Source organism: Heterodontus francisci, chromosome 34 (assembly GCF_036365525.1).
Source record: "Heterodontus francisci isolate sHetFra1 chromosome 34, sHetFra1.hap1, whole genome shotgun sequence".
NCBI classification, from domain to species: domain Eukaryota; kingdom Metazoa; phylum Chordata; class Chondrichthyes; order Heterodontiformes; family Heterodontidae; genus Heterodontus; species Heterodontus francisci.
In genome coordinates, this window is record NC_090404.1 from 42,791,557 (window position 1) to 42,819,401 (window position 27,845).

A 27,845-nucleotide genomic window follows, 5' to 3' on the forward strand; every position below is an offset into this window, starting at 1 on the left:
TAGCCATGTAGATCTCTGCATTGTGGATGCACCACAGTGACTCCAGCCACTGCTCGAGATCCAAACCCCAGAGCTCAAGCTTGTGCAGCCGGTGACACTTCCTGCAGATGTGTTTGTCCAGGACACACGGTGCATCCTCGACATCCCACATGTCACAAGCTGTGCATTGCACTCAGCCAAGCTGCCGTGCCAGACCTTAACTTAACCGACTATTTAGAAGGAGAAGATCTGACCAGTTACTCAACCAACCAGCTCCTTTCACTGCACAGAAACAAGAACCAAATACTGGAGGACAGAAAAAGTAGAAAAAAGGAGCACCTCCTCTCCCCTTCACTGAACTCACCACTCAGCAAACACATACCTCCAGACTCTGTTTACAATCTGCACTCCTTATCAATCTTTTAGTCATTCTTTGCTGTTTTTCTACATTCTGTCCAACATTCATTGGTCATTGGATAGACAGATGGATGAAAATGGAATAGTGTAGGTCAGATGGCCGGCGCAACATCGAGGGCCGAAGGGCCTGTACTGCGCTGTAATGTTCTAATTCTAAAAAAAAAAATTCTAATTCTGATCTGCCACCCACCTTTGTGCAATTATATGCTTTTCCTTTAATTTTGATATGACCTTTAACATTTCTCGTAAACCATCGACAGTGGGTCCTCCCCACTCCGACTCCTGTTCACACTGAGAATCCCAGGGTGGAGAGCTGGGATATCCTGTCTCAAAACACAGTCACAGAGACACAGCATCATTTACAGCACAGAACAAGGCCATTTGGCCCATCAATTCCATGTCAGCTCTCCAGGGAGCAATCCGCTCAGTCCCACTGCCCCACATGAGCCCATAGCCCTGCAAGTTTATTTCCTTCAAGTGACCATCCAGTTTCCTTTGAAAATCATTGATTATTTCCACTTCCACCACACACATTGGCAGCGAGTTCCAGGTCAGAACCACTTGCTGCAGAAGAAGTTCTTCCTCACATTCCTGCTGCAACTCTTCCTCAAAACCTTCAATCTGTGTTCCCTAGTTCTTGTACCATTAGTTCATGGGAACAGTTTTTCTTTGTCTAATTTATCAAAGTCTGTCAGAATCTGGTACATTTCGATGAAATTTTCCCTCAATCTCCTTTGCTCCAAGGAGAACAACCCCAACTTCTCCAACCTACCCTTGTGAACTCTCTGCTGTGTCAGCAGGTGGGATAACTGAGTGAATCCCTTCCCACACACTGAGCAGGTGAACGGCCCCTCCCCAGTGTGACTGAGTTAATGAATATCCAGCTTTGATGGAGAACCGAATCCCTTCCCACAGTCCCCACATTTCCATGGTTTCTCCGTGGTGAGGGTGTCCTTGTGTCTCTCCAGGTTGGATGATCAGTTGAAGCCTTGTCCACACACAGAACATGTGTACAGTTTCTCCCCGCTGTGAATGGTGGTGTTTTCTCAGGCTGTGTAACTGGTTAAAACTCTTTCCACAGTCAGTCACTGGAACACCCTCACTCGGGTGTGTGTGTGTGTCTCGGTGCTTCTTCAGTCACACTGATGTTTGAAATCTTTTCCCAGGCAGAACAGAAACATTTCTCCTTCCACATTCAAAGGCCGATGATATTCAGGTCCTGATGAATCGAGTGACTGTCAGATCTTGATGCGATGTTTGGTTTGAATTTCCCGTCAGTAAATCCTCCCCTTCTAATACCCTGTAAAAGGAGTTTACAAAAGTCAGCACTGTCAGTCCAGGATAGAAATTCAGAACAGACAGTTCTAGTTTCTATGGAACATTCTTTCCTCTCGTTTCCCCCAAACATGTGGTCCATTCAAACTAAAAGAAGCCAAATTAAGCAACAAATTGTAACAGAAGCAAAGGGAACCTTCCCAACTAAACCAGAACATTGCTCCCAGTGTCCACAAGACACTCTGTATCCTGAGGTGTCCACCGGTTGCAGAAGGCCACCCCGGCAAGGACAGGACCAGGGAAGACAGGGCAGCAGCTAAAGTGACACCCCCACTCCCAACATGGTCCCTGTACATCCTGGACCTACACATTGCTTCTCAGCCTGAGCGAGAGGGAGAGAGAGATGGAGAAGGTGAGAACTGAGTGTTTAAATATACAAGATAGATACAAACCTGGGTGGGTTTGGGGTGGATGAGGTGAGGGAGAGGAGGGCATTGGGGGGACTGGGGGGTTTTGGAAGGGCAGGTGATCGAAAGGGCTGTGGGTGTGGGTGGTGTTTTAACCAGGCCCAAGAGCAGGTCCCGGAAAAGATCCTCCAACCTCCCCACCCCACCTCCACACCGAGTGGCCAGAGATTAGGAGAATGGGGTTAAACTGTAACCAAGGCCATTGATAAGGTCCCACAAGGCAGACTGGTCATGAAAATAAAAGCAAAACAGCAAGTTGGAGTCAAAATTGACTCAGAGGCAGGAAGCAAAGAGTAATGGTTGATGAGTGTTTGTGTGACTGGAAGGCTGTTTTCAGTGCGGTTCTGCAGGGATCAGTACTCGGTCCTTTGCTTTTTGTTCTATATATCCATGGTTTGTACTTGATTGTAGGGGTTTGATTAAAAAGTTTGCAGATGATACAAAAATTGACCATGTGGTTGATAATGAAGAAGAAAGCTGTAAACTGCAGGAAGATATCAATGGACTGGTCAGGTGGGCAGAATAGTGACAAATGGAATTCAATCCGGAGAAGTGTGAGGTAATGTATTTGGAGACAGCTAACAAGGCAAGGGAATACACAATAAATGGTAGGATATTGAGAAGTATAAAGGAACAGAGGGACCTTGGAGTGCACGTTCACAGAACCTTGAATATGGCTGGGCAGGTAGATAAGGCGGAAGGGATACTTGCCTTTATTAGCCAAGGCAGAGAATATAAGAGCATGAAGGTTCTGCTGAAAATGTATAAAACACTGGTTAGGACACAGCTGGAGGACTGTGTACAGTTCTGGTCACCGCACTGCAGGAAAGATGTGGTTGTATTAGAGACGGTACAGAGGAGATTTACAAGGATGTTGTCTGGATTGGAGAATTTTAGTTCTGAGGAAATATTGGATAGGTGAGGGTTGTTTTCTTTGGAATAGAGGAGACTGAAAGGAGACCGAATTGAAGTGCAGAAAATGATGAGGTGTCTAGATAGAGTGGATAGGAAGGACCTATTCCCCTTGGCTGAGGGGTCCATAACCAGGGGCACAGTTTTTGGGTAAGAGGTAGGAAATTTAAAAGGGATTTGAGGGGAAATGTTTTCAGCCAGAGGGCGGTGGGGATCTGCAACTCACTGCCTGGGAAGGTGGTAGAGGCAGAAAGCTTCAAAACAATTAAAAAGTACTTGGATATGCACGTGAAGTTCCCTAACCTACAAGGGTATTGTTACGACCGAGTGCTCAAGTCAAAGCCCCACAATCAAAATATACAGTTTTGATAGTGGTGGGAGAAACACACTGTTGATTCAGTCCCGTCCCTCACAGATCGCCTGACATTTTAAACATTCCAAATTAAAGAAAGATCCAGCCAAATTGTACCATCTATTAACCCCCGAATAAGGCGAACCAAACCAGGTGTCTTTAGATCAACAAATTAACTGTTTAATTAGAAAAACTAAATTCTTAAACACTACTAACATATAAACATTTAAAACAGAAAAAATAGTGTCTTTGCATATTTATGCTCCTGCTGAAGTGAAACCTTCCTATGTGGAATAGTCCAAGGTTGCTTGGAAGTCTTCACAGCCATCTGAACTGGGGGGGGGGGGGGGGGGAGAAAATAAAAGGTTCTTCAACAGTAGAACAGTCCAGTCTAGTTCAGCAGTTGAATTGATGCTGCTCTTTTCCAGCGACAAATTTCAACATTTTCAGTTCAGTCGTGAAAGGAATTGGTTATTTTCTTTTAAGAAAGTAATCTGGCTTGATATCAGAATTCGGGTTTAAATAAACCAAGAGAGAGCTCTTTTTTCCTTCAGTATATGCTGGATGATAATCTGTGTCTGTCTCTGTTAACGGTGTCTCAAAAGCCAGTTTTTCAACTAGTTTCAAATGTCAATTGGAAACAATGCATCTCTCGATCTTCAGTCTGAGTGGCTGTATCCCGGGGCAACGAGAATACATTCTTTGACTCAGTCTCTGGAGCTTGTTGCCTTAAAGCAGCACTGCTCCTTTTCCAGCCTTAAAGGCACACTGCATTCTTCTTGGGAAAAAAAAATAGAGGATCATAACACGATGGACCAAGAGCTGGAAAGTGGGATTAGGCTGGATGGCTCCTTGTCAGCCAACGAGGACACGATGGGCCGAATGGCCTCCTTCCATACTGTAAATTTCCAGGATTCTAATTTGAGGAGCAGCCCCTTCAGGTAACGATACAGGGGCTGTAACCTCTTACACTGAATATATACATGGCCCATGGACTCTTAAAGGCTGCAAACATCACATGCAGCCTGAGAGTGGGTGAAGCTGCTTAAAACCCTATTGTCCAGGATGCCCCATCTCCTGGGCATTCGGACCCAGTAGGAAACAGAGTTTGTGAGGTCCTGTTCGCTCACTGTGCCCTCACCAAGATGGCTGTGCTTGCACCCTGATCCCGCCCTGTCCAAGATGGCGGCCAGTGACCCCTCTCCCCCGGACCTGTCACCATGAGGTAAACACGGAGCCTCTTGGCCTACCCCAGGTGTATATGAAGCCTCCCAGCCCACCCATGGCTCCAATTCCTCCCCTGTACCCACAATCGCCTCTCGCCTCCCGATCCACCTGGTCCATCGCAGTCCATCTCCATTACCTACGCTGGACATGCTCAGTGAGTGCACAGTTCGATCCCACGCCAATGCACTCAGCCCCTGTGGTCATTGATAAGGGACTGACCCTTATCACGGGAGTCCTGGGTAATGAATCCTCCACTGAAAGCTCCAAATATTGAATGGATGATTTTGTGTCATCCCATTGAGATCAGGGCCAGAGAGACAATGGAGAAGATTATTCAATAAATTATACTGAAACCCGAGGGCCCGGGACATCAACTATGGTGTGAAGTACACTGGGAATTCTGTTCTTGACCCATATTTGGACTCAGGAATCAGAGGGATGTTTTCATAACTTGTAGTTGACACCAAACTGGATGAATGAACTAATAATGAGGAGGAGTGCATTGAAATCCAGGAAGACAGAAACAGGCTGGCAGACTGGACAGATAAATGGGAAATGAAATTCAACATAGTGAAATGTGAACTGGTTCATTGTGGGAGGAGGAATAAGGAGGCCAGTTATTGGTTAGAATGTAAGAACTTAAATGGAGCAGAGCAGCAAAGAGATCTGGGAACAGAGTCACATAACTCACTAAAAGGAGCAACACAAGTGGATAAGAGAGCAAAGAAAGAGCTGATGTTCTTTTCTAGAGGAATACAATGTAACAGCAGGGAGGGAATGTTAAATTTATAGAGAACCTGACTTAGAAGGACTGTGAGCAGTTCTGGTCTCCAGATTAAAAAAGGATATTGAAGAAAGTGCAGAATAGATTTACAAAGATGTCACCAGAGAGGATGTTACCATCCAGCAAGATTGAGCAGGCTGGGGCTCCTTTCTCTGGAAAAGAGAAGACTAGGAGGAGATCTGATAGAGGTCTTTAAAATTATCAGTCAGTCAGAACAAGGGGGCAGCAATATAATACAGACATTAACAGGTCAAATAGAGAACTTAGGAGGAATTTCTCTACTCAGAGAGTGGTGAGAATGTGGAACTCACTGCCATGTGGAGTGGTTGAAGGTGATAACAATGATGTGTTTAAGGGGAGGCTCAATACATTTATGAGGGAGAAGGGAATAGAGGGATATGGGGACAGAGTGGGACAAGGTAATCAGATTGGGAGGAGTCTCATGTGGATTATAAACAGCAGCACAGACGAGGGGGCTGAACGGCCTGTTTTTGGGCTGTAATTCTGTGTACATTCAGCCTGGGTGGATTAATGCTCAGGTTCACTGGGACCAGGGGTGGATTAATGAAAGTTCTGGCTCTAAGTTTTAGACGATGCTGCCGAGTACTGCAGGTGATGGAGAAGAGTTTCTCTCTATCTACCCTATCAGTTTCAAATAATATCTTGAAAAGTTTAATCAAATCACCCCTGAATTTTCTGAATTCCAGGGACTACAACCCTCACAGTGAGGTGATTCATTCTGGCAGAAGGAATAGGGAGAGGCAACATACACTTAATGGTCCAGTTCTAAAGAGTTTACAGGGATAGAGGGACCTGAGGGTTCATGTGCAGAGATCACTGAAAGTGGAAGGATGTATTGAGGGAACAGTTGGCAAAGCAAATGGGATCTTGGGCCTCATAAATAGAGCTATTGAACACAAAAGGAAGGAAGTTTTGCTGAACATTTATAAAGCTCTGGTTAGGCCACAACTAGAGTATTGCATCCAGTTCTGGTCACCACACTTTAGGAAGGATGTGAAGGTCCTTGAGAGGGTGCAGAGATTGATCAGAATGGTTCCTGAGATGAGAGAATTTAACTGCAAGGTTAGGTTGGAGGAGCTGGTCTTGTTCTCCTTGGAGCAAAGGAGATTGAGGGGAGATCTGATAGAGGTGTTGAAAATGATGACAGGTTAAGATAAGGCAGACCAAGAAAAGCTGTTCCCATTAGCTGATGATACAAGGATTAGTGGACACAGATTCAGGTTTTGAGATACAGGAGGGATGTGAGGAAGCAGTTTTTTTACACAGTGAGTGGTAATGACCTGGAACTGACTGCCTATGAGGGTGGTGGAAGTGGAGATGATCAATGATTAAAAATGGAAATTGGATAGACACTTGAGGGAAATAAACCTGCAGGACTACGGGAATAGAGATGTAGAGGAAAGGATAGCGAAGATGATTCTCGACAGGGGCGAGAGTAACAGGGTAGTTGTTATGGGGGACTTTAACTTTCCAAATATCGACTGGAAATACTATAGTTCGAGTACTTTAGATGGGTCAGTTTTTGTCCAGTGTGTGCAGGAGGGTTTTCTGACACAGTATGTAGACAGGCCAACCAGGGGCGATGCCACATTGGATTTGGTACTGGGTAATGAACCTGGCCAGGTGTCAGATTTAGATGTAGGTGAGCACTTTGATGATAGTGATCACAATTCGGTTAGGTTTACCTTAGCGATGGGCAGGGACAGGTATATACCACAGGGCAAAAATTATAGCTGGGGGAAAGGAAATTATGATGCGATTAGGCAAGATTTAGGATGCGTAGGATGGGGAAGGAAACTGCAGGGGATGGGAACAATCGAAATGTGGAGCTTATTCAAGGAGCAGCTACTGCGTCTCCTTGTTAAGTATGTACCTGTGAGGCAGGGAGGAAGTTGTCGAGCGAGGGAGACGTGGTTTGCTAAAGAAGTTGAAGCGCTTGTCAAGAGGAAGGCGGCGGCTTATGTTAGGATGAGACGTGAAGGCTCAGTTAGGGAGCTTGAGAGTTACAAGCCAGACAGGAAGGATCTAAAGTGAGAGCTAAGAAGAGCAAGGAGAGGACACGAGAAGTCATTGGCGGATAGGATCAGGGAAAACCCTAAGGCTTTCTGTAGGTATATCAGGAATAAAAGAATGACTAGAGTTAGATTAGGGCCAATCAAGGATAGTAGTGGGAAGTTGTGTGTGGAATCAGAGGAGATAGGGGAAGTGTTAAATGAATATTTTGCGTCAGTATTTACAGTAGAGAAAGAAAATGTTGTCGAGGAGAATACTGAGATTCAGGCTACTAGGCTAGATGGGATTGAGGTTCATAAGGAGGAGGTGTTATCAATTTTGGAAAGTGTGTAAATAGATAAGTCCCCTTGGCCAGATGGGATTTATCCTAGGATTCTCTGGGAAGCTAGGGAGGAGATTGCAGAGCCTTTGTCCTTGATCTTTATGTCGTCATTGTCGACAGGAATAGTGCCGGAAGACTGGAGGATAGCAAATGTTGTCCCCTTGTTCAAGAAGGGGAGTAGAGACAGCCCTGGTAATTATCGACCTGTGAGTCTTACTTTGGTTGTGGGTAAAATGTTGGAAAAGGTTACAAGAGACAGGATTTATAATCACCTTGAAAAGAATAAGTTCATTAGCGATAGTCAGCACGGTTTTGTGAAGGGTAGGTCGTGCCTCACAAACCTTATTGAGTTTTTCGAGAAGGTGACCAAACAGGTGGATGAGGGTAAAGCAGTGGATGTGGTGTATATGGATTTCAGTAAGGCGTTTGATAAGTTTCCCCACGGTAGGCTATTGCAGAAAATATGGAAGTATGGGGTTGAAGGTGATTGAGAGCTTTGGATCAGAAATTGGCTCGCTGAAAGAAGACAGAGGGTGGTGGTTGATGGCAAATGTTCATCCTGGAGTTTAGTTACTAGTGGTGTACCGCAAGGATCTGTTTTGGGGCCACTGCTGTTTGTCATTTTTATAAATGACCTGGAAGAGGGTGTAGAAGGGTGGGTTAGTAAATTTGCGGATGACACTAAGGTCGGTGGAGTTCTGGATAGTGCCAAAGGATGTGGTAGGGTACAGAGGGACATAGATAGGCTGCAGAGCTGGGCTGAGAGATGGCAAATGGAGTTTAATGCGGAAAAGTGCGAGGTGATTCACTTTGGAAGGAGTAACAGGAATGCAGAGAACTGGGCTAATGGGAAGATTCTTGGTAGTGTAGATGAACAGAGAGATCTTGGTGTCCAGGTGCATAAATCCCTGAAGGTTACTACCCAGGTTAATAGGGCTGTTAAGAAGGCATATGGTGTGTTAGCTTTTATTAGTAGGGGGATCGAGTTTCGGAGTCACGAGGTCATGCTGCAGCTGTACAAAACTCTGGTGAGACCGCACCTGGAGTATTGCGTGCAGTTCTGGTCACCACATTATAGGAAGGATGTGGAAGCTTTGGAAAGGGTGCAGAGGAGATTTACTAGGATGTTGCCTGGTATGGAGGGAAGGTCTTACGAAGAAAGGCTGAGGGACTTGAGGTTGTTTTCGTTGGAGACAAGGAGGAGGAGAGGTGACTTAATAGAGACATATAAGATAATCAGAAGGTTAGATAGGGTGGATAGTGAGAGTCTTTTTCCTCGGATGGTGATGGCAAACACGAGGGGACATAGCTTCAAGTTGAGGGGTGATAGATATAGGACAGATGTTAGAGGTAGTTTCTTTACTCAGAGAGTAGTAGGGGCGTGGAACGCCCTGCCTGCAACAGTAGTAGACTCGCCAACTTTAAGGGCATTTAAGTGGTCATTGGATAGACATATGGATGAAAATGGAATAGTGTAGGTCAGATGGTTTCACAGGTCTGCGCAACATCGAGGGCCGAAGGGCCTGTACTGCGCTGTAATGTTCTAATTCTAATAAAAAAGAGTGGGGGAATGGGACTGACCGGTTTGTTCTACAGAGAGCTGGGATGGAATCAAAAAGCTCAATGTCCTCCTTCTGTGCTGTAATGACTGATTCATTTGTGTAATCTCTCCTCGTAATTTAACCCTTCGAGTCCAGGTATTATTCAGGTAAATCTACACTGCACTCCCTCCAAGGCCATTATATCCTTCCGAAGGTGTGGTACCCAGAACTGAACACAATACTCCAGGTGTGGTCTAACCAGGGCTTTGTGTATCTCAGTGCTTTTCCACTCTCACTGATACCTGAAATCTTTTCCCACAGACAGAACAGACAAACCTTTCTCCTTCCACATTCAAAGGCCGATGATATTCAGGTCCTGATGTATCGAGTGACTCTGTCAGATCTTGATGTGATGTTTGGCTCGAGATTCCCCATCTGCATATCCCCTGCTTCTAAGCCCCTGTAAAAGGAGTTTACAAAAACCATCACTGTCAGTCCAGGATAGAAATTCACAACATTCTCTCCTCCTGTTTCCTGGCCCAGGATGACTGTACATGCACCCTGCTGTACATTGTCCTGAGGGAGGCCACACACCAGCCTGGATTCACGTCTGCGGCTGCAGAAACGCCTGTGTATTCCCCTATCAAATCTCCTATCACTATTGCTCAGTCAGTCAGCTTTGTGACCCTCTGTGAAGCTGATCCAACTGTGCTGCCATGGCCTTGACTCTTGCTGCACTCCTTAGATGAACCATCACTTTCATCAGTATTCAGAACTGAATACTGGTTGGAGAGTGAGATGCACTCAGGGTTCTCCTGCATTCCCTGCCTGTTTCTTCTTGACTGTCAGTTGGCCACCCATTGCCTCTCTCCCTCCATACTCTTAAGCTGCAGGGTGACCATATCTATAAACGTGCTGTCCACAAATCTCTCACCTCATGGTTGCACCGCAGTGACACCAGCTGCAGTTCATGCTCCGAAAACCGGAGCTCGAGCTGCTGCAACTTGTTTTATCTTCATCCATGTGATGTGGGTGTTGCTGGCTCGGCCAGTATTTATTGTCCATCCCAAACTGCCCTTGACAACTGAGAGGCTCGCTCGGCCATTTCAGAGGGCATTTCAGAGTCAGCCACATTGTGTGGATCTGCAGTCACATGTAGGCCAGACCAGGTAAGGACAGCAGATTTCCCATCTCATGAACCAGATGGCTTTTTAATTGCAGATTTATTAATTGAATTTAAATGTCACCATCTGCCGTGGTGGGATTCGAACCCATGTTCCAGTGACATTACCCCGATGTCACCACCTCCCCCAATGATACTTCCTACACAAATGGTTATCTGGAGTTGACACATTACACAGGATGTGCACTCCAGAGGTCGGAGCAGCCCCACCATTGGCAGGAATTTGGGACTTGTAACTGCAAAGGCTTTTGTCATCAAAAAGGACTGTGTAATGTATCAGTGTGGTGTGAGATAGTCAAGTGTTGAATAAGTAAAGAAAATATCTTTGTAAATAGCTGACACCACAATTTACAATCAAAGTGCTGTTTAGATAATTGTGGATTTCTTTTAGTTTAGTTATTAAAACAAAAGACTGAAAATGTGAAATCTTGTGTAATTTATTAGTGTGGTCTGGGGATTCATATCTCATATTTTTCATATTGACAATCTGAGGTCTTAACAACTGGAAAGTGGGATGAACAGATACAATGGGCGGAATGGCCTCCTCCTGTGCTGTAAATAGTCAGAGTTATACAGCACAGAAACAGGCCCTTCGGCCCATCGTGTCTGTGCCGGCCATCAAGCACCTAACTATTCTAATCCCATTTTCCAGCACTTGGCCCATAGTCTTGTCTGCTATGGTGTTTCAAGTGCTCATCTAAATACTTGTTAAATGTTGTGAGGGTTCCTGCCTCGACCACCTCTTCAGGCAGTGCTTTTCAGATTCCAACCACCCTCTGGGTGAAATTTTCTTTCCACAAATTCTCTCTAAACCTGCTGCCCCTCACCTTAAATCTATGCCCCCTGGTTATTGACACCTCCACTAATGGAAAAAGTTTCTTCCTATCTAACCTATCAATGCCCCTCATAAATTTGAATACCTCAATCATGTCCCCCTTCAGCCTTCTCTGCTCTTTTGAAAACAACCCCAGCCTTTTCAATCTCTCTTCATAGCTGAAATGCTCCAAACCAGGCAACATCCCAAGCTCCTCTGCACCCTCTCCAGTGCAACCACATCCTTCGGATAGTGTGGTGCCTAGAACTGAACACAGTACTCCAGCTGTGGCCGAACTAGTGTTTTATACAGCTCCATCATAACCTTCCTGCTGTTACATTTTATGCCTCAGCTGATAAAGGCAAGTATCCCATATGCCTTCCTAACCACCTTATCTACCTGTGCTGCTGCCTTCAGTGATCTATGGACAAGTACACCAAGGTCCCTCTGACCCTCAGTACTTCCTGGGGTCCTCCCATCCATTGCATATTCCCTTGCCTTGTTAGTCCTCCCAAAATGCATCACCTCACACTTCTCAGGATTAAATTCCATTTGCCACTGCTCTGCCCATCTTACCAGCCCATCTATATTGTCCTGTAATCTAAGGCTTTCCTCCTCACTATTTACAACACCACCAATGTTCGTGTCATCTGCGAATTTACTTATCATGCCTCCTATATTCACATCTAAATCATTAATGTAACCGACAAACAGCAAGGGTCCCAGTACCGATCCCTGTGGTACACCACTGGTCTCAGGTTTCCACTCGCAAAAACAATCCTCGACCATCACCCTCTGCCTCCTGCCACTGAGCCAATTTTGGATCCAATTTGCCAAATTGCCCTGGATCCCATGGGCTCTGACCTTCTTAACCACTCTCCCATGCGGGACCTTATCAAAAGCTTACTGAAGTCCATGTAGACTACATCAACTGCTTTACCCTCATCCACACACCTCGTCACTGCCTTGAAAAATTCAATCAAGTTAGTTAGACACGATCTCCCCCTGACAAAGCCTTGTTGACTATCCCTGATTAATCCCTGTCTCTCCATGTGGAGATTAATCCTGTCCCTCAGAATTTTTCCCAATATTTTCCCAACCACTGATGTTAGACTCACTGGCCTGTCGGTACCTGGTTTATCCCTGCTACCCTTCTTGATAATGGCACAACATTCATAGTCCTCCAGTCCTCTGGTACCTCTCCTGTGACCAGAGAGGATCTGAACATTTATGTCAGAGCCCTTGCTATCTCCTCCCTTGCCTCACATAACAGCCTGGGATACATCTCATCTGGGACTGGGAATTTATCCACTTTTAAGCCCGTTAAAACAGCTAATACTTCCTCACTTTCAATGCTAATATGTTCAAGTGTATCACAATCCCCCTCCCTGATCTCTACACCTACATCATCCTTCTCCATAGTGAACAGATGCAAAGTAATCATTTAAAACCTCACCTCTGTCCTCTGGCTCCACACACAGATTGCACTTTGGTCCCTAATGGGCCCCACTCTTTCACTGCTTATCCTCTTGCCCTTAATATACTTAGAAAATGCCTCAGCATTTTCCTTGATCTTGCCCGCCAGTGTTTTTTCATGCCCCCTCTTTGCTCTCCTAATTACTTTTCTTTGTACCCCCACTACACTTTCTATCCTCCTCCAGTACCTCCGCTGTTTTCAACACGTTGAATCTGCCAGAAGCCTCCTTTTTTTTTTCCCTGATCCAATCCTCGCTATCCCTTGACATCCAGGGTTCCCTGGACTTGTTGGTCCGACCCTTCACCTTTACGGGTACATGTTGCCGCTGAACCCTAACTCTTTCCTCTTTGACTCCCACTGGTCTGATGTAGACTTTCCGACAAGTAGCTGCTCCCAGTTCACTTTGGCCAGATCCTGTTTTATCATATTGAAATTGGCCTTCCCCCAATTCAGTACTTTTATTTCCAGCCCGCCTTTGTCTCACAGAGTTATGGTCACTATCCCCAAAATGCACCCCCACTGACACTTCTACAACTTGTCCAGCATCATTCCCTAGGATTAGGTCCAGTACTGCGCCTTTTCTTGTTGGACTTTCTATGCACTGGCTCAAAAAAGTCTCCTGTATATATTTTAAGAATTCCGCCCCCTTGAAGTCTTTTACACGAAGACCATCCCAGCTGATATTAGCTAAGCTGAAATCCTCTACTATTATTACACCTCTCTGAGATTTGCCTACATATCTGCTCCTCTATCTCTCCCTGACTGTTTGGAGTCCTGCAGTACACTCCCAGCCAAGTGATTGCCCCCTTTTTGTTTTCAAGTTTGACTCATCTGGCCTCATTTGAAGAACCTTCGCAGATATCATCCCTCCTGACTGCAGTAATTGACTCCTTCATCAACAGAGCAATGCGACCTCCTCTTTTATCCATTCTCCTGTCACACCTGAAGATTCTATAGCCTGGAATATTGAGCTGCCAGTCCTGCCCTTCCCTCAACCATGTCTCTGTGATAGCAACAATATCATAATCCCATGTGCTAATCAAAGCCCTCAATTCATCTGTCTTGCATTAAAATAAATGCAATCCAGCCTTGCATTTGTCACTTGTGCCTTAACAGGTCTATATTTGCTCTGCATAACAGACTGACTCAGTTTCTCTTCTATATTTGACTGAGCATCACCCGCTCCTATACCTCCACTCTGTATCCCATTCCTCTGCCAAATGTGTATAAACTGCCCCCAACAGCACTCGTAAAACTCCCAGCAAGGATGTTCGTCCAACTTGTACAGGTCCCACCTTTGCCAGAAACAGACCCAGTGATCCAGGAAGCTAAAGCCCTCCCTCCTGCACCATCTCTTCAGCCACGCATTCATCTGCTCTATCCTCCTATTCCTATACTCACGAGCATGTGGCACGAGAGTAATCCAGAGATTACAACCTTTGAGGTCCTGCTTTTTAATCTGCTACCTAGCTCCCTAAATTCTTGTTTCAGGTCTTCATCCTCTTTTTACCTCCGTCGTTGGTACCAATGTGTTCCACAACCTCTGACTATTCGCCACCCCCCCCCCACCCCCCGCCCCCCCACCTTCAGAATGTCCTGCAGCCACTCCGTGACTAACTTGACCCCGGCACCAGGGAGGCAACATACCATCCTGAAGTCACGTTTGTGGCCACAGAAATGCCTATCTGTATCCCTTTCGATAGAATCCATTATCAGTATAGTTCTTCCAGTCCTTTTCCTCCCCTGCTGTGCAGCAGAGCCATGCGTGGTAACACAAACTTGGCTGTTGCTGCTTTCCGCTGGGAGGTCATTCACCCCAACAGTATCCAAAGTGGTCTATCTGTTTGAGAGGGGGATGGCCACAGGGGACTCCTGCACTACCTGCCTGCGCCTACTACTCCATCTGGTGGTCACCCATCTCATTTCTGCCTGTGCAGCCATTACCTGCAGTGTGACCACCTCTCTAAAGGTGCTATCCACAACGTCCTCAGCATCGCGGATGCTCCACAGTGAATCCACCTGCAGCTCCAGCTCCATAATGCGGGTAGTCAGTAGCTGCAGCTGGATCCACTTCCTGCACACATGGTCGTCAGGGCACTGGAAGCATCTCTGATTTCCCATATAGCGCAGGAGGAGCATATCACGGGGCTGAGCTCTCCTGCCATGACTTACCTTTAGATTAATTAGTTACTCCCTTTAAAAAATATTAATTACACTAGAGGATTGTTCTACTCCAAACACTACCCACGACAATCTAAATTACTCGAATTGAAAAAAAACACACTCTTAGAACTCACTTTATCACTCGAGGTCTTTTTTCAAACAAAAAACAACTTTCCCCTTATTTTTTTAAAGCTAATTAAATTGACTAACAGTTGTTACTTAACCGACCAATCACAAACAAAGAATTGTGATATCGTTCCAAGTCAGGATAGTGAGTGACTTGGAGGGGAACTTGCAGGTGGTGATGTCCCAATGTGTCTGTTGTCTTTGTCCTTCAAAGAGGAACAGGTCACGTGTTTGGAACAAAGCACAAAGAGAACAAAGAACAGTTCAGCACAGGAACAGGCCATTTGGCCCTCCAAGCCTGCGCCGATCTTGATGCCTGCCGAAACTAACATCTTCTGCACTTCCGGGGCCCATATCGCTCTATTCCCTTCCTATTCATATATTTGTCAAGATGTCTCTCAGACATCGCTATCGTATCTGCTTCCACCACCTCCCCTGGCAGCAAGTTCCAGGCACTCACCACCCTCTGTGTAAAAAACTTGCCTCGCACATCCCCTCTAAACTTTGCCCCTTGCACCTTAAACCTATGTCCCCTAGTAACTGACTCTTCCACCCTGAGAAAAAGCTTCTAACTATCCACTCTGTCCATGTCACTCATAACTTTGTAAACCTCTGTCATGTCGCCCCTCCACCTCCGTCGTTTCAGTGAAAACAATCCGAGTTTTTCCAACCTCTCCTCATAGCTAATGCCCTCCAGACCAGGCAACATCCTGGTGAACCTCCTCTGTACCCTCTCCAAAGCCTCCACGTCCTTCTGGTAGTGTGGTGACCAGAATTGCACGCAATATTCTAAGTGTGGCCTAACTAAGGTTCTGTGCAGCTGCAGCATAACTTGCCAATTTTTACACTCTATGCCCCGACCGATGAAGGCAAGCATGCCGAATGCCTTCTTGACTGCCTTATCCACCTGCGTTGCCACTTTCAGTGACCTGTGGACCTGTACGCCCAGATCTCTCTGCCTGTCAATACTCCTCAGGGTTCTGCCATTTACTGTATCCCTCCCACCTGTATTAGATCTTCCAAAATGCATTACCTCACATTTGTCCGGATTAAACACCATCTGCCATTTCTCCGCCCAAGTCTCCAACCGATCTCTATCCTGCTGTATCCTCTGACAATCCTCATCATTATCCGCAACTCCACCAACCTTTGTGTCGTCCGCAAACTTACTGATCAGACCAGCTACATTTTCCTCAAAATCATTTATATATACTACAAACAGCAAAGGTCCCAACACTGATCCCTGCGGAACACCACTGGTCACATCCCTCCATTCAGAAAAACACCCATCCACTGTTACCCTCTGTCTTCTATGACCGAGCCAGTTCTGTATCCATCTTGCCAGCTCACCTCTGATCCCGTGTGACTTCATCTTTTGCACCAGTCTGCCATGCGGGACCTTGTCAAAGGCTTTACTAAAGTCCATATGGACAACATCCACCGCCCTTCCTTCATCAATCATCTTCGTCACTTCCTCAAAAAACTCAATCAAATTAGTAAGACACAACCTCCCCTTCACAAAACCATGCTGACTCTCGCGAATAAGTTCGTTTGTTTCCAAATGGGAGTAAATCCTGTCCCGAAGAATCCTCTCCAATAGCTTCCCTACCACTGACGTAAGGCTCACCGGCCTAAAATTTCCTGGATTATCCTTGCCACCCTTATTAAACAAAGGAACAACATTGGCTATACTCCAGTCCTCTGGGACCTCACCTGTAGCCAATGAGGATGCAAAGATTTCTGTCAAGGCCCCAGCAATTTCTTCCCTTGCCTCCCTCAGTATTCTAGGGTAGATCCCATCAGGCCCTGGGGACTTATCTACCTTAATGCTTTGCAAGACACCCAACACCTCCTCCTTTTTGATAATGAGATGACTGAGACTATCGGCACTCCCTTCCCTAGGCTCATCATCCACCAAGTCCTTCTCTTTGGTGAATACTGATGCAAAGTACTCATTTAGCACCTCGCCCATTTCCTCTGGCTCCACGCATAGATTCCCATCTCTGTCCTTGAGTGGGCCAACCCTTTCCCTGGTTACCCTCTTGCTCTTTATATATGTATAAAAAGCCTTGGGATTTTCCTTAATCCTGTTTGCCAATGACTTTTCATGTCCTCTTTTAGCCCTCCTAACTCCTTGCTTAAGTTCCTTCCTACTGTCTTTATATTCCTCAAGTGCTTCATCTGTTTCGAGCCTTCCAGCCCTGACAAATGCTTCTTTTTTCGTTTTGATTTGGCTCACAATATCCCGTGTTACCTAACCTTCCTGAAACTTGCCAAACTTGTCTTTCTTCCTCACAGGAACATGCTGGTCCTGGATTCTAATCATCTGACGTTTGAAAGACTCCCACATGTCAGATGTTGATTTACCCTCAAACAGCAGACCCAATCTCAATTCGTCAGTTCCTGCCTAATATTGTTATAATTAGCCTTCCCCCAATTTAGCACCTTCACCCGAGGACTACTCTTATCCTTATCCACAAGTACCTTAAAACTTATGGAATTATGGTCACTGCTCCCGAAATGCTCCCCCACTGAAACTTCGACCACCTGGCCGGGCTCATTCCCCAATGCCAGGGCCAGAATGGCCCCATCCCTAGTTGGACCATCTACATACTGTTTCAAGAAGCCCTCCTGGATGCTCCTCACAAATTCTGCCCCATCCAAGCCCCAAGCACTAAGTGAGTCCCAGTCAATATGGGGGAAGTTAAATTCACCCACCACTGCAACCCTGTTACCTTTACATCTTTCCAAAATCTGTCTACATATCTGCTCCTCTACTGCCCGCTGGCTGTTGGGAGGCCTGTAGTAAACCCCCAACATCATGACTGCACCCTTCCTATTCCTGAGCTCCACCCATATTGCCTCGCTGCATGACCCCTCCGACGTGTCCTCTTGCAGTCCAGCTGTGATGTTCTCCTTCACCAGTAATGCAACTCCCCCACCCCTTTTACATCCCCCTCTATCCCACCTGAAGCTTCTAAAGCCTGGAACATTTAACTGCCAATCCTGCCCTTCCCTCAACCAAGTCTCTGTAATAGCAACATCATATTTCCAAGTACTAATCCAAGCTCTAAGTTCATCTGCCTTACCCGTTATACTTCTCGCATTGAAACAAATGCACTGCAGACCACCAGTCCCGCTGTGCTCAGCAACATCTCCCTGCCTGCTCTTCCTCTTAGTCCCACTGGCCTTATTTACTATGTCCTCCTCATTTACTTCACTAGCTGTCCTACTGCTCTGGTTCCCACCTCCCTGCCACACTAGTTTAAACCCTCCCGAATGACACTAGCAAACCTTGCAGCCAGGATATTAGTGCCCTTCCAGTTTAGATGCAACCCGTCCTTCTTGTACAGGTCCCATCTGTCCCTGAAGAGAGCCCAATGGCCCAGATATCTGAAACCCTCCCTTCTACACCAGCTGCTCAGCAACGTGTTTAGCTGCACTATCTTCCAATTTCTAGCCTCACTGGCACGTGGCACAGGGAGTAATCCAGAGATTACAACCAGAGAGGTCCTGTTTTTTTAACTTACTACCTAACTCCCTAAACTCCCCCTGCAGGACCGCATCACTCTTCCTGCCTATGTCATTGGTACCGATGTGTACCACAACCTCTGGCTGTTCACCCTCCCCCTTCAGAATGCCCTCTGTCCGTTCAGAGACATCCTTGACCCTGGCACCAGGGAGGCAACATAACATCCTGGAGTCTCTTTCACTTCCACAGAAGCGCCTAGCTGTGCCCCTGACTATAGAGTCCCCTATAACTATTGCTCTTCTGCGCTTTGTCCCTCCCTGCTGAACAACAGTGCCAACCGTGGTGCCACTGCTCTGGCTGCTGCTGTTTTCTCCTGATAGGCCACCCCCCCAACAGTATCCAATATGGTATACTTGTTAGAGAGGGGGAAAGCCACAGGGGATTCCTGCACTGACTGCCTCCCCCTTCTCGCAGTCACCCATCTATCTGCCTGCACTTTGGGTGTAACCACTTCTCTAAAACTCCTGTCTATGACGCTTTCCGTCACCTTGAAAATTTCCCGTGATATCACTCTAAGTCCTTTTTTTCCCTCTTTCGAGTCTCAGCGCACGCCGAGAGACACAGGGAGCCTGTCGCCGCTCTGGATCACCTTCCTCACAGGTCCGCCAGTTGTCTCTCCGCTCCCAGGTCAGTAAGGGCCTCGAGCCCCGATCTTTACTTATTAGAACATTACAGCACAGTACCGGCCCTTCAGCCCTCGATGTTGCGCCGACCTGTGAAACCATCTGACCTACATTATTCCATTTTCATCCATATGTCTATCCAATGACCACTTAAATGCCCTTAAAGTTGGCGAGTCTACTACTGTTGCAGGCAGGGCGATCCACGCCCCTACTACTCTCGAAGTAAAGAAACTACCTCTGACATCTGTCCTATATCTATCACCCCTCAACTGAAAGCTATGTCCCCTCGTGTTTGCCATCAACATCCGAGGAAAAAGACTCTCACTATCCACCCTATCTAACCTTCTGATTATCTTATCTGTCTCTATTAAGTCACCTCTCCTCCTCCTTCTCTCCAACGAAAACAACCTCAAGTCCCTCAGCCTTTCCTCGTAAGACCTTCCCTCCATACCAGGCAACATCCTAGTAAATCTCCTCTGCACCCTTTCCAAAGCTTCCACATCCTTCCGATAATGCGGTGACCAGAACTGCACGCAATACTCCAGGTGCGGTCTCACCAGAGTTTTGTACAGCTGCAGCATGACCTCGTGGCTCCGAAACTCGAACCCCTTATAATAAAAGCTAACACACCATATGCCTTCTTAACAGCCCTATTAACCTGGGCAGCAACCTTCAGGGATTTATGCACCTGGACACCAAGCTCTCTCTGTTCATCTACACTACCAAGAATCTTCCCATTAGCCCAGTACTCTGCATTCCTGTTACTCCTTCCAAAGTGAATCACCTCGCACTTTTCTGCATAAAACTCCATTTGCCATCTCTCAGCCCAGCTCTGCAGTCTATCTATGTCCCTCTGTACCCTACAACATCCTTCGGCACTATCCACAACTCCACCGACCTTAGTGTCATCCGCAAATTTACTAACCCACCCTTCTCCACCCTCTTCCAGGTCATTTATAAAAATGACAAACAGCAGTGGCCCCAAAACAGATCCTTGCGGTACACCACTAGTAACGAAACTCCAGAATGAACATTTGCCATCAACCATCACCCTCTGTCATCTTTCAGCTCGCCAATTTCTGATCCAAAGCTCTAAATCACCTTCAACCCCATACTTCCGTATTTTCTGCAATAGCCTACCATGGGGAACCTTATCAAACGCCTTACTGAAATCCATATACACCACATCCACTGATTTACCCTCATCCACCTGCTGGTCACCTTCTCGAAAAACTCAATAAGGTTTGTGAGGCACGACCTACCCGTCACAAAACCGTGCTGACTTATGAACTTATTCTTTTCAAGATGATTATAAATCCTGTCTCTTATAACCTTTTCCAACATTTTTTTTAGATTAGAGATACAGCACTGAAACAGGCCCTTCGGCCCACCGAGTCTGTGCCGACCATCAACCACCCATTTTATACTAATCCTACACTAATCCCATATTCCCAACAAACATCCCCACCTGTCCCTATATTTCCCTACCACCTACCTATACTAGTGACAATTTATAATGGCCAATTTACCTATCAACCTGCAAGTCTTTTGGCTTGTGGGAGGAAACCGGAGCACCCGGAGAAAACCCACGCAGACACAGGGAGAACTTGCAAACTCAACACAGGCAGTACCCGGAATCGAACCCGGGTCCCTGGAGCTGTGAGGCTGCTGTGCTAACCACTGCGCCACTGTGCCGCCCCACAACCGAAGTAAGGCTCACAGGTCTATAATTACCAGGGCTGTCTCTACTCCCCTTCTTGAACAAGGGGACAACATTTGCTATCCTCCAGTCTTCCGGCACTATTCCTGTCGACAATGACGACATAAAGATCAAGGACAAAGGCTCTGCAATCTCCTCCCTAGCTTCCCAGAGAATCCTAGGATAAATCCCATCTGGCCCAGGGGACTTATCTATTTTCACACTTTCCAAAATTGATAACACCTCCTCCTTGTGAACCTCAATCCCATCTAGCCTAGTCGCCCGAATCCCAGTATTCTCCTCGACAACATTTTCTTTCTCTACTGTAAATACTGACGCAAAATATTCATTTAACACTTCCCCTACCTCCTCTGGTTCCACACACAACTTCCCACTACTATCCTTGATTGGCCCTAATCTAACTCTGGTCATTCTTTTATTCCTGATATACCTACAGAAAGCCTTAGGGTTTTCCCTGATCCTATCCGCCAATGACTTCTCGTGTCCTCTCCTTGCTCTTCTTAGCTCTCCCTTTGGATCCTTCCTGGCTAGCTTATAGCCTGCCATGTTTTCTGTTTACTATCGCACAGGATGTGCACTGCAGAGGTTGGAGCAGCCCTGCAATTCCTCTGGCTATTAGATAACAAACTTGCTACTCCAAGCAGTGCAGTGGTTCGCACCACAGCCTCACAGCTCCAGTGATTCTGGGTACTGCCTGTACGGAGTTTGCAAGTTCTCCCTGTGACGGCGTGGGTTTCTGCTGGGTGCTCCGGTTTCCTCCCACAGCCAAAGATTTGCAGGTTGATAGGTAAATTGGCGATTGTAAATTGCCCCTAGTGTTGGTAGGTGGTCGGGGAATTGAGGGGATGTGATAGGAATATGGGATTAATGTAGGATTAATATAAATGGCTGGTTAATGGTCGGCACAGACTCGGTGGACCGAAGGGCCTGTTTCAGTGCTGTATCTCGAAATAAATAAATAATAAACCTCAATACTTAAAAATAAAAGACGGCTCACCGGCTACTCACTTCCCTTCTATTGGTATCACTTAAATCTCAGGAAGCTGCCCCTTATTCTGATGAAAACTGGAATGTTTAATTTCCAGCTCCTTGGACAAACTTCCTAACTTTGGAGAAAGGGAAACAAAGTTACAAAACTTACCAGCCAATCAACTCACAGGCTTCCTGACTCGGTGGAAATGGGAGAAGAAACTGAGAAGTGGCGGCTCGGATAGAGAAGTCGCTGCACCATCACTTTAATGCGGCCCCTCTGGCCTCCCCGGGGCTCTCGCCGCACGTCCGCCGAATCCGGCGGCTCTGATTCGGGGCCTGAGAGCCGTTGAAACTCGGTGTTGCAGTGGCTGCGCTCAACTTCCGGGAGCCGCACCACGCATGCTCGGCGCAGACAAGAGGACTCCGTGGGGCGGAGTCTTCTGACGCCTGCGTGTTGCGGTTCTTGGGGTGGAGATAGGCCGTATTTCTGCGCGCGGTGCATTCTGGGCAGTATAGGCTGCCATTTACCAGTCGGACAATGGACGGAAAGTTCATGTTTTATACTCAGAAAAATAAAATGGTATGAAACAGCGAACATATATTAACGACGCGTTTGCTGGCAACGTAACCAAATAGGTCCTACATCACTGGTACATGCGCAAATGCAGCCTCATCGAGGAGTAAAGATGGCGCTGCCGAATTTGACACAAAACACGAATTAAATCCAAACCGCCTCAATGGTCGCATTCAGGTCCCTGCTCCCTCCCGTAATCACCGCATTCAGTTTCATGCTCAATCACAGCTTATCTTCCCCGCTCCCTCCGATGCCCTTTGTCTCGTCATTTTCGATGAATCTCCCCTCTCCCACTCCCTTCCAGCGCTGATATTGGGAAGTTCAATGGCGGGGCTTCAACCCAACATGATCGGCGTGAAAAAAAAATGTTCACGGTTCACGGCATTGGAGTCCAGGCATGCGCAGTGCCGAACTGCTTTTTGCGGAAGCGCAATGCCAAGCAGTGTGAGTGATGGCGGCGGACAAGGTCCTTGTGAGTTGCATCACACACTGCCCCCTCTTTTCCTCCGAGGATGTTTCACTGGAGTTGTGTTGCTGAGAGTTTCGAAACTCTGTCTGCTCGAGCTGGAGGAGATTATCGAGATAGTGAGGCGTGAGGGTATGGAGAGATTTGAAAGCAAGTATGAGGATTTTAAAATTGAGGTGCTATTTAACTGGGAGCCTGTGCAGGCCAGTGAGCACAGTTGTGATGGGTGAACAGGACTTGGTTCGAGTAAGGACACAGGCAGCAGAGTTTTGGATGATCTAAAGTTTATGGAGGGTAGAATGTGTGATGCTGGCCAGGAATGTGTTAGAATAGTCAATTTGAGAGGTAACAAATACATGGATGTAAGTTTCAGAGGCAGATGAGCTGAGACAGTGGTGAAGTCTGGCAATGTTACTGAGGTGGAACCAGGCAGTCTGAGTGATGGTGCTGATATGCAGTTGGAAGCTCATCTTGGGATCAGATATGATACTAAGGTTATGAATGGTCTGGTTTAGCCTGAGACAGTTGCCAGGGAGAAGGATAAAGTTGGTGCCGAGGGAGTGAAGTTCGTGGCAGGAAGTGAAGACTTCCCAATCTGTAATTGGAGGCAATTTCTGTTCATCCAATACTGGATGTCAGACAGTCAGGATGGTGTGTGACTTGGAGGGGAACTTTGAGGTGATGGTGTTCACATACACCTGCTACCCTGGTCCTTCTAGATGATGGAAGTTGAGGGTTTGGGAGGTTCTGTTCAAAGTTCTGGTCCAATTGTACATACAAAAAATCACCCTCCTCTCTTTTTTTTCCTCTCCCTCCTTCCCCCTATAGAGGGCAGAGTCTTGTGTCGGACCAGACTAGTTGGCAGGTTCCCTTCCCTGAAGGACATTATTGAACCAAATGGGGTTGTACATCAATCCAGCAGCTTTCATGGTCACTTTTTCCTATTGCCAGTCCCATGAATTACCAGATTCATTCAGTTCCATTTCACAACCTGCCTTTGTGTTTTTGTGGCTTCTCTCACAGACATTTTTTCCATTTTCAAGCAATTTCACAGGGTTTTAGAAGAGGAGGATTTGCAGTTGTGAAATGCAAAGCAAACATTTGATCGGGTTCTGAAGGACTTGCCCAATTTATCATATCCCAAATATCACTGGATTTTGAACATGGAAGGAAAAAGCACTGATCACAGTGGGGAGAAACTGTACACGTGTTCTGTGTGTGGAAGAGGTTTCAGCCGATCATCGGGCCTGTTGAAACACAAGTGCAGTCACACTGGGAAGAAACCATGTAAATATGGGAACTGTGGAAAGGATTGAATCATCCATTTGAGCTGGAAACCCATCCATGCAGTCACACTCTGGAGAGGCTGTTCACCTGCTCTGAGTGTGGGAAGGGATTCACTCAGTCATCCTACCTGCTGACACACCAGCGAGTTCATACTGGGGAGAGACCTTTTAAATATCCAGATTGTGGGAATTGCTATAAATGTTCTACTGAACTGATGTCTCATCAACGTGTTCACACTGAGGAGAGACCGTTCAGGTGTTCTTATTGCAGGGCTGGGTTCAAGCAATCATCTGAACTCACTGTACACCAGCGCACTCACACTGCCGAGAGACCGTTCATCTGCTCTGTGTGGGGGAAAGGATTCATTACTTCATCCCACCTGCTCAGACACCAGCGAGTTCACACTGGGGAGAGGCCGTTCACCTGTTCAGAACACAATGGGGATTCACTACTTCATTCCATCTTCTGACACACCAACGAGCTCTCACTCGAGAGAGGGCATTCTCCTGCTCTGAGTATGGGAAGGGATTCACTCAGTCATCCAACCGGCTGACACACCAGCGAGTTCACACTGGGGAGAGGCCGTTCACCTGCTCAGAGTGTGAGAAGAGATTCACTACTCCATCCCATCTTGTGACACACCAGCGAGTTCACACTGGGGAGAGGCCAATCACCTGCTCGGAGTGTGAGGAGAGATTTACTACTTCATCCAACCTGCTGACACACCAGCGAGTTCACAAGTAACTCAGGGCTGAGAAATGTCCATGAAACAGCAGATTTCAACATTGGGATTTTGGAAATCCACCAATAGGTTCTCCCTTTCCGGCCGTGACCGGCTTTGACAAAAATTAAAGCAATCAGTTCTGATGTTCTTTTTTTAAAGTTGACCAAATACAAAACTGCTCGGTGGTCTTTTTACCTGTTTTTAAGTTGTGTTTATTTTTTAGAGTCGGTGGAAAGGAACTTGAAGCAGGATAGTAAGTGGGTGGATCTGCATGCTCCTCCACAATTTCTGTGTGTTAGTGTTCTGTAAATTTCCAAAAAGAAGGCGTGTTTATACACAGACCAATTCCCAATGTTTGTTTTTGCCTTCATGGGATATCTTAGCAGAGACCACCTGAGACCTGACACAGCTCATTTGATATGGCTTAAAATTAATGGTGCAGGATCAGTAGCTGGCAAGTCGCTGGTCTGCAGTAAAAACATTGGTCTGTCAATAGGAATTTGAAACTTGCTTCCATTTAAATTTGAATATTTTTAAGACAGAGGTAGATAGATTCTTGATAAGCAAGGAGGTGGAAGGTTATTGGGGATAGTTGGAAATGTAGAGTAATCAGTTCAGACATGAACTTATTGAATGACAGAGCAGGCTTGAAGGGCTGAGTGGCCGACTCCTGCTCCTAATTTGTATGTTTAGACACACACTGCTGTGTACATACAAAGTAATTTCTGAAAACACTGTACAAACTGGTTACTGAATGTGAATATCCTGCAGTGAGCATGAGTTGTATAAACTTCATATGTCCTGTGCATTGCAGCAACTGAAGTGATCTGGAATTTCCACTTATCGGTTTGCTCAGGTGTATGGCTGAATTCCATTCATTGTTCATCTCCACTTTCACTGTCTACTGCCCCAGTCACACTGTAAACCTTGAGTCAGTGTGAAGCTGGTTTTTGCACCTTCGTGATGCAAAGCAAGGAGTATAACTCTGGCCATCTTTTTTCAATGTGTGGTTTGACATTGCTTAAGATTATCTGGAAAAGCTGTCGTGCACCTGGTTTTGCTTTCTGCTTCGTTCAGGTGGTTAACACAGCACAAAGTAAGAAAAATGACCCCAAATATCGTCAAGTGTCTGGATTGTCAACGTCTGTTAAATGTTCAGTTTTTATTAATTTATATACCTACTGATTTTTGCACATCACTTACCAAGGTGCCAGAATGTGCAGTCGAGTATGCTTCTAAATGTTGCTTTCCAGTGAAGTTGACACATCTTCACAGAACACCTTTTACATGAAAAATCTATGAATAGACAGAAGCCGGACATTGAGAACATGAAGCTCTGTAAAAACCAATTATCAGCTGTCAGGTAAGTCTCATGAAATTGTATTCTGAGTTGTGTAATTTTATTCATTACATATGCAAAATTGTACACAATTACCATTACACAACTAGTTTGCTTCATTAAAAGTGCTATAATTACATGATTCCTTGTCAGAAAAAAATTCTGACATTTTGTCTTCAGCCACTAATTTTCAGACTTTTTGATCTTTGGCCACTCACCCTTGCATTTGTTACTTGTTTTTGTGAAATACTCTCCCTATATTCGCTCAACTGCTGGTCAACTCTGATTACATTTATATGTGTTTTTTTAATTCATTCATGGAGTGTGGGCGTCGCTGGCCAGGCCAGCATTTACTGCCCAGCCCGAATTGCCCTTAAGAAGGTAGTGGTGAGCTGCCTTCTTGAACCGCTGCAGTCCATGTGAGGTAGGTACACCCACAGTGCTGTTAGGAAGGAAGTTCCAGGATTTGACCCAGCGACAGTGAAGGAATGGCGGTATAGTTCCAAGTCAGAATAGTGTGTGACTTGGAGGGGAACTTGCAGGTGGTGGTGTTCCCATGCATTTGCTGCCTTTGTCTTTCCAGATGGTAGGGGTTGTGTGTTTGGAAGGTACTGTCTAAGGAGCCTTGGTGCGTTGCTGCAGTGCGCCTTGTAGATGGTACATTTTATGCATGTCCATAATGTGTCTACTCAGATTTAACTCAAATGTGATTTGTAACCAATAAATGATGTTTCGGGCAGGAATTGTAGTCTGGTATCTTGGTGATTTGTCAAGAAAGATTTAATTCATTCACTCAGCAGCTTGAGAGGAACCAGACTGAGGTTTAATGAACATAAGAAATAGGAACTGGAGGAGGCCATTTGGCCCTTCGAGCTGCTGTGCCATTCACCCAGATCAAACACTGGAATAAAAATCCTCCTCCTGGGGCAATTGAATGAGTCCAGGTCTGATAACAGTGTCTGATTCCTGGTCTGATACTACTGTAGGTAATGCTCAAGTGGTGAACCTATTAGTTCCTGTTAGTATCATGTTGCGTGCCCCTGTCTACCATGTGAGAAACTGGGGTTATATTCTGTGATGGGGTGATTGTATATTTTTAAGACATCAAAATGTTATATGGTATAGTTTCATCTTAAAATACCACAGAAAAAATTAGAAGAGGGCATGTTCTCTTTGAGAAATTTCTTGAGCAGAGACAGTTTTATCACCAGGTACCCTCACACTACACAGTGGTAGATAATTGTGGTCTCCTCTACACTGAGGAGGCTAAATACAGACTGCGTGACTGCTTTGTGGAACAACTCCCTTCAGTCTGCAAGCATGGCCCTGCGCTTCCTGTTTCTTCTCATTTTAATTCTCTGGCTTGCTCTCAGTCTGACCTATGTACGAACATATGAACACATGATCTAAGAGCTGGAGTTGGCTATTCAGACCCTCGAGCCTGCTGCGCCATTCGACAAGATCATGACTGATCCGTTTGTGGATTCAGCTCCATTTTCCTGCCTGCCCCCGATATCCTTTGACTCCCTTGTTTG

General features: G+C 46.1%; 1 long non-coding RNA gene across 1 annotated transcript; it reads right to left on the minus strand.

Moving 5' to 3' along the window:
• Positions 1 to 190: 190 nt before the first annotated feature.
• On the minus strand, positions 191 to 22,331 carry LOC137348528 (uncharacterized). Its single transcript, XR_010969131.1, has 3 exons — positions 22,090 to 22,331; positions 9,647 to 9,770; positions 191 to 1,696 (listed from the first exon to the last, which is right to left on the minus strand). It is a non-coding gene; the product is annotated as an uncharacterized lncRNA (long non-coding RNA).
• Between the last annotated feature and the right edge of the window lie 5,514 nt (positions 22,332 to 27,845).